At 34.3% G+C, this 8322-nt stretch overlaps 1 protein-coding gene across 4 annotated transcripts in view; it reads left to right on the forward strand.

The window, feature by feature from the left end:
* The window catches only part of PMS1 (PMS1 homolog 1, mismatch repair system component), a 114995-nt gene extending 113550 nt beyond the window's left edge, over positions 1-1445 (forward strand). For 3 of the 4 annotated variants that reach the window (XM_083350500.1, XM_083350501.1, XM_083350507.1), the window contains one exon: positions 1219-1256. The gene's annotated coding sequence lies outside the window, so the exon portion shown is untranslated. Of the gene's footprint in view, positions 1-1218 lie in introns of all 4 variants that reach the window. The other variant, XM_083350502.1, reaches the window with a different exon arrangement.
* Positions 1446-8322: the final 6877 nt, after the last annotated feature.

Here is an 8322-nt window from a genome sequence, read left to right on the forward strand (position 1 = left end):
TCCAGCAATAGTCCAAAAACTCACAAGAGTAAACCTCTGGTCCCAGTGACTGGCCGAGATTGGATCCTGCAACGTTATCCTGGGACACGTATATTTGCCCTATATTACAGTATATTGTTGATGCTAAATTTCATGTAAGCATACTTTAAACTGTTTAGAGAAATGGGTAGCTTTAAAAACACTAGTTACGTCTCGTTACACACAGACACCTGTAGTAAGTTTTGCTATTTAACTATCTTAAGATGCATCTACTGACTTAATCATCAATATATTGCTATGTGGAGAGGGAAGCTGCTGTACGTATCTGTTTGTATTTGGTAACAGAACTTGGCAAGATATTTTCCAATTCAATTCAACATTGTTTCTCTTTAGTGATATTAGGGAATCCCTTTTATACATTAAACTCCTGAGATACCACTATTAATCTACTGTTTTTCTAATCTATCTTTTAAGAATGTAGACTTTATAATATATTAAGGTGCAGACAGATATTTAACAGTCACTAAATAGGCAATATTCTCCATTTCCTTTGAATTCAAAGATGATGCTTAGATATTAAAGAGATATGTCATCTGCTCACTGTATGTTCCAAATTGGTCTTTGGCCAATAACAAGTTCAGTAGCATGAAAGAAAAAAATAACATTTTCTGAAATAAATGTATGATTTATTATTATTATTTAGAAAAATGGCATAACATCTAATTTCTTTATTAAGCAGATTTTAGGTGAAGCAAAATGTTCAGAGATTAAATCCCTCCTCTGGGAAACAACATAAAAAAGGTAAAATACACCTACCTATGAAAAGCAAGTTGAGTAGGCAATGTAGTCCCTCCATGTTTGCAGCTTCAGTTATCATGAATCCTAGCCATAGTATAGTATGACAGATAAGAAGGGTGTTCGGTTCCAGCCTACAACCGGCCCTGTTTGAATGTCAGGGACAACCCCTTTTTATAGTCAACAGGCTGGAAAAAAACCAACCAAATTTATTTACAAAAAGTTCAAACAAAAGTTAAACGAAAAGTTCAAGAGTTAAACCAAAAGTTCAAACAAGAGTTAAACAAGAATAACAGACCAGGACTCTAGCAGAAGATCTTCAAATGGTTGCCTTCAGCAACCAGCACCTCCCACACCTTCCCCTTTTATCAGCAGTCCCAAGGTGTGGCTTCTCATTGCTTCTCCCAAGTTGCCTCATTGCCTTCCTCTGTTCTGCTCTGCTAGATTGCCTCCTGCTCCTAGCGTCCCTGAACAAAGCCAGCTGTGGATCGTCTTCTTCCAATCCCTCGTGCTCACACGGCTGAGTCTGATGAAGAACAAGACGGAAGGGGCCAGGCTGAGAGTCCTGCAGTGCATCAGAACCTTCCTCTGACACCAAAGGCTCTGCAAACCCCTCCTCCTCCTCTTCAGAATCATCCGACTCAGCTGCCGGAACCACAGGCTAATGCTGAATCACAACAAAGGGATTGTGGGAAGCATAGTCCAAAAGATCTAAAAAGTATTAGGTTGGCAAGCCCTTTGATGGAAAACTTACACTGTATGGCTGGTAAAACTTTTGTCTTAAACATAACAGCTTTCCTTTAGTGATGGGCAGAGGTAATGGACAAGTTATAAAGGCATATACAGGGATCTCTGCTTTATGTTCCTATTGCTGGAAAGGGGAATATCATGATAATACAGGGAAACCACTTGAAAAGGGATTCCTAATTTGCTGATGTATTTATACCAAACAGACTAGGCTAGGGCAAGATATTTAAACTGGGCAAATAGATTCCAAGCTTCACTAGTTATTGCCAATATTCTTTTAATATGGTTGTGATTTTTTTCTTTTGTTCTAATTTATTGTCTGAAATATTTGCATATGAAAACTTATAAAGACCAACATTATGGAGAGGACTGCATCAAACTTTTATCCTGAAAAACATGGTATAGAAGGCAAGTTGGAACCTAATTGAGCCTTTGTTGCTTCTCCAGCATATTTACTATCTAATTGAGGGAGGAGATATTATAAGTCCCAGGTTGATGCTCTGCAGTGAGATTAAATGCAACAAGAAATAAATTCCAAGTTGCCAGTGCAGACTTTAATACATAGAACTTGTTCATATAAAATATTGTTATGACAAACTACCCTTCCTGGGGTCCTGTTTCCTCTTCCTTCTTTTCCCAATTTAAATCTAAATACGTTTAGTGGTCTAAATCCTAAAATAAACAGACAGGACAAAAATTATCTCTCCCTTTTCCTTCTGCAATAGCTTACATTTCCAGCAAAGTGGATATTTGGAGGATCAGGTGTAATTCCTGAAAATATAGAGACTGCTTGGAGGCCACAATTGCCTGGGCAGAGTTTCTCATCTTTGGTGGCAGCCTTCTTCCCTAGAAGGTACAGGGAAAAGCTATAGAATTGTCCTCTCATTCAGTTTTGTAATTCTGGAGTTGGGGGAATAAAATGCTAGTTTTTTCCTATCCAATTTTTTATGAAGTTTTATGAACTGATATAAACTAGAAAACAGAATTTATTTCTCTTACAAACTTTGTGATATTATATTAAAAGAAATTGTGGTAAGTATCACACAGTGTTGAAAAAGAAACTATTTGGTCTAGTGGTTAAGACACCAGACTAGAAAGTTGGAGACTGTGAGTTCAAATCCTGCCTTAGCCATGAAAGCCAGCTAGATGACTTTAGGCCAGTCACTCTCTCTTCAGACCAACAACCTTCCACAGGGTTGTTGTAGTTGTTGTAGAGGAAAACCGGAGAAGGAAGGTGTGTTGGATATGTTTCCTGAATAATTCATAAACATTTAATAAAGGCAGGATAAAAATAAGTAAAATAAAAAATAAAGATTCCCTATGAAAACACTGTTCTGTTTACTCTCCCTTTTGTCCATTTTTAAAACAATACTTGTTAGGTTAACCTCACAAAAATCATATTTTAATGTAACTATTTCTGTAATTGTCCTACTAAAGAATGTATCAGAAAAAGAAAGACTTGAGAATATTATAATTATGACATAATGTAATGTTTACTTTGGTTTTTGTGAATTTGATAAAATAAAACATGTAAAGCTGTGGTTACTTGTAGCAATAACCCTGTGTAGTCTTCTAGTTGAGGGTTGAGGGCAAGAGAGGAAAGGGACGACAGAGAATGAGGTGGCTGGATGGAGTCACTGAAGCAGTAGGCGTGAGCTTCAATGGACTCCAGAAAATGGTAGAGGACAGGAAGGCCTGGAGGAACGTGGTCCATGGGGTCGCGATGGGTCGGACACGACTTTGCAACTAACAACAACAAGAAGTCTTCTAGTTATCAGGACAAAGCACAGAAAAAATAATTACTGGGGTACACAGGATGTTCTTGATGGTCCCAGATTTTTTAAAAATCTTTTTGATGCTCGAAATATGGTTAACCTTGCTCCTTTTTCAATAAAATAGCAGGTAGTTGCCTTTTACTATCAGTGCAAAGGAAAGAATAATTGAATAAATTGGAGAAAAACTTACATTAATATTGCTTTAAATATCTTGGCTATGACTCAGACCACTATTTAAGCTGTACTTAAAGCCTTGAGCATAGAACAACTTTTTTCCCCCCAAAATAAAATACAAATAAAGAAAAACAACCACCTGTGATAAAATCAACCTGGAGTTTGATTGCATTTCCTGCATTTATTGGAAGTTCCATTATACATTCTTGCCAATCTATCAGAAATCAAATACAATCAATATATCACCTTGTAAAAGTAATCTTTCAAACTAATTCAAAGTAAACTTTAAACCGCTAATCCATGTATTTTCCCATTGATCCAGCATTATATTATATAACCTAGGTTTTTCACGCATTTTACCATGCAATTCAGCTTCCAAATTCATTCCAAGTAGCATTTTATAAACTTTATAAGTGGTCATCTCCAGAGCATAAATTCCATTCCAATTCACATTTGTGAGCTGCAAAAACAAAACTTCTTTTTATCAAGTTTAAACCTTTCAAATATTCTACAGTAATTAAAACACAATTAAAATAACACTTACTAGTTTTTCCTACATTTTTATCTTGTTACTTTTCTTCCAGTATCAAAAGGTCCTAATATGTCATCCATTTGGACTCAATATCTCTTTCCTTTGCAGTGCTTCAAGCGGTGATATCCACAATAGTATCCTAGTAGTCAGTCCTCTTTTATACTTCACCTATATACGCCCAATCAACTGCCTAATAAAATGATTCTTAAAACTTTGGTTAACCTTTACCTGATCATACCTTAAATATGCACGCAGAACTCAACTTTTATCTTGGATTAACAAACAGTACAAATACAAATATTCTCCCAGGTGTTTGAAAAAAATAAACATTGCTCTTTATTTGATATGTGGCAGGCAACTGCAGTATTCTAAAGTTCAATTTAGTTTTTATTTCCTCCTCATGCACAGAATAAAAGGTCCAAATGTTTTCTTCAGTTAAGGACTTTATACTATAATCAGACACTAATTTCTTTTCTAATTTTGAAGACTGTCAGTATAAAAATCATTAGCAAAAATAAACAAATTACATAGAGAGCTGTACATATACTGACCCCTGCTGGAATATTTAAGTCCTTAATATTTTAGGAGAAAAAATATTCTACCTATTTTTTTTAAAAAATAGATTAAATCAATGCTTGACAAAATCCTTTTTGAATTAAATGAGTTACCATTTTTGAATTGCATTACTCTTATTTTATAATACTTAAATTTTTATGATTTTGTAAATATGTGTGATATTAGTAATTAAAATAACTTGTATTTGTTTAAATTAGATTTTTTTCTGTCTCCCTGTTCAAGTTTTATCTTTCTGAAATGTTCTTATTTGAACAAATACACTGATTAAGTAGGAATACATGAACAAATTGCCTGCCTTTTTTCTTTTGTCCCACCATGAAGTATACAACTAGGCACTAATGAGACATCTCTTAACTAAGTTAATAGTGATAGAAATAATTTCTTACTAAATTGCATATTAAACATATTTTGTTCCTTATGTTGTTGATTTAACAGCCTTTAGGTGAGTTACAAACCCACTTTAATATCTAAAACAGAAAAGACAATGTTCTTACAAATGAAATAACTTTATTGCAGTCATTAACTAATACAAGGGAACTGGCTTTAAATATCCAATAGGAATATAATGAGAGTAAGCATTATTCTTTTCTCACTTGAATCCTCAGTGCCAAATTTATTCTAGGAACTCCCTAGTATTGTGATCAAAAGATAGAATTAGATAAACCGAGATTCAGGATAATTTATAAGAAAGAATTTTAATATTATTTTAAATCATGCTTCTTTGAAATCTGGTATTAGTGTCCTTATTTCCTCTAAATGTAAAATTATTGGCACATAAACTTTTCATTTTATATAGGTAGACCTCATTTAATGATTGCCTCGGGCAGCAACTGTTTGAAGTTACAGTGGTGATGAAAAGTAACTTTGTGACCAATGTCACATTTATGACTTTTGCAGTGTGTCTCTCAGTCAGGTGTTCACTACTGCAATCAGCTAGTACGGCTTGTCCTATATCTGACCTGTTTTTCCCCCCCATTCCTTTCCCTCTTACAAAGAAGAGATTACATAAACCAGAGGTAGGCAACCTTGGCTCTTTTATGTCTCATGGACTTCAACTCCCAGAATTTCTGAGTCAGACTCAGTAATTCTGGGAGTTGAAGTCCATGAGTCATGAAAGAGCCAAGGTTGCCTACCCCTGACATAAACAAATGATCTCTTTCTGAGATTTTTTTTTCTGCAGCAGAGTACTTCCCCAGTCTAAGTCCCAGGCCAAGTCATTTGGTCCCGCAAGACTCAGGATTGACCTTTAAAAGCCTGCAATATAAAATCCCTCTGCTTCTGTTCTATCTATTGCAAACAGTGGCCTACTTGGGCCCATTCCTCAAAACCGCACAATAATCAAACTTTGTTCTTAAAACATGAAATGAAACACTTCATTTTAACTCTACCCATGGAATAATTTCCTTGAATGGCTAGCCAATTTATTTAAGAACATTCAAGTAGATTTTTGTTTATTAAATTTATTTGCCACCAATACATTATTAAATTTGCCATCCATTTTGCCACAAGGCGAGTTGGCATTAGAGACTTGAATCACTATTAAATCTCGATGGAATTTCTTTTGTGAGTTATTTGATATGAAACCATAAAAGATAATAGGAATTTTTTGAACTTTATTTATCTGAATGCAATTTACATTTTGTTTGAAACATATTAAATTGGATGTCTAATTAATAATACTGGTGGAAAGGAAATATTGCACTTATTATTTTATGCTATGTTTAGAGATGTAGCTTAGATAAAGTTGAAGTGATACACTGTACTATCTATTCACATTTGTCAAACTATTTTACTGGCTGTGTTCAAATCATTCTCCTTAGTACAGGTTAAATACTAGCTCCAATCTAAAAGAAATGGGGGCGGGGAGGGGGGTAGCCTTGTTGGAAAAATTAATTTTTTTCACTTCCTCTTGTAATTTCAAGAGCTTGGATTGTTAATCTGTGTGTATATAAATAATCAAACAAGAGAAATATTTCCTGAACTCATATGACCAAACTTCCTTATACCTACTTTAGTAGAGATTCTCAATGAAACTGGTACAAGTATGCTTCAGCTTATTATTAATAGCAAGTACAAGTTCAATTAACAACTTTAATAGCAATATCTGTATCTAGTTTGGTAATGATACTAATTTAAATTTGATCAATAATAATTAAAAAAAGCTAAGAAGGTTTAGGGCCTTGGGCTAGAGCAGAAGTTGTAAATGGCACATCACTTCCATATTATTGGCAAGAAAACTACACAGAAGGAAATCTGAAATCATCAGGAATCAAGCTTAATATTAAGGAAATCTTTATCAACTGCCGTATAGATTCTCTCAAATCAACTTTAAGAATGAAAATCAAGTATGACCAGCTTAATGACCAACATTATTCATCTGTGTTTTCACTAGTTAGTTATTTAAAATATGTATCTATTTTCTTTGCCTTTTTATCCAATAGTATTTTGTATATTATCACCAAGAATTAAACTGATTCAGGCTTTTTCAGGACATGATGCTCCAGATCCCATCTCAGTCACAGAACTACAATTAAAGGACTAAAGATAAATGTTTATTAAGCCTGTGAGAAGGGTCCTGTTATCTTTCCATTTAGCAGTAGGTTAACATAACAATCACTGAATTATTTACAAATACAAAGTCATACTTTCCAGTTAAGCAGGAAGGGCAGAATATACGTCAAAGAAATTTTTTGTCAATGGCATCTTCAGATTTTTCAAAAAAATATATTTATTTTCTTAATTTTCTGTCAACCAGCTAGGGAGAAAACAGTTAACCTTTAAATACTTGAAGGACTGCATTATTTTAGTGCCTATTTGCATGATTATTTTTATTTCATTATTTAAAATTTATTTTTTAATACAAGAGGGAAGATTCATAGAAAATATAAAATAGGTATTATATAAAAAAGTTGCAGAATATGAAAGTAAAATACAAACCATTGCACTGGAAAAAGTATCTCACTTTTTTTCCTTTCCATCAACGTACAGGCAAATACAGATAGTCCTCGACTTACAATTCATTTAGTGACTGTTCAAAGTTACAACAGCACTGAAAAGAGCGAGTTACGACCATTTTTCACACTTATGACCATTGCAGCATTCCCACAGTGATGTGGTTTGCATTTGGATGCTTGACAACTGGTTCATATTTATGATGGTTGCAGTGTCCCAGGGTTGTATAATCCCCTTGTGCAACTTTCTGACAAGCAAAGTCAATGAGAGAGCCAGATTCACTTAACAACCATGTTACTAACTTAACAACTGCAGTGATTCACTTAACAAATATGGCATGGAAAGTCATAAAATGGGGCAAAACTCACTTAGCAAATTTCTCACTTAGCAACATAAATTTTGGACTCAGTTGTGATTGTAAATCAAGGACTATCTGTATAAAGGTAGTTTCATGAAGTAGTTACTCAGTTAATGATGACAGTTGGACCAGAGTTGCTGTCACTAAGTGAGGGATGGGTAGATCATTAAATCAGGACCTCAAATGAACACTAATTTCCCACTTCCTGCTAGTTTCCCCATTGTCTTTGCTTGTGGAAAGGTAGAAGGGAGCTTTGGAAATTTTGATCACAGGACCATGGCTTGCTGCAAACTCTTGAGCATTAGTGACACCATTTGTTAAGTACTGTTGCAATTTTATACAATTGTGGAACAAATGAAGAGAAGCTGAAGAATTATCTGCACTTTAGTACTGTTTTATTTAATTTATTCAAGTCAACATTTCATCCTGATGTT

This window comes from Vipera ursinii, assembly GCF_947247035.1.
Source record: "Vipera ursinii genome assembly, chromosome: 1".
NCBI lineage: Eukaryota > Metazoa > Chordata > Lepidosauria > Squamata > Viperidae > Vipera > Vipera ursinii.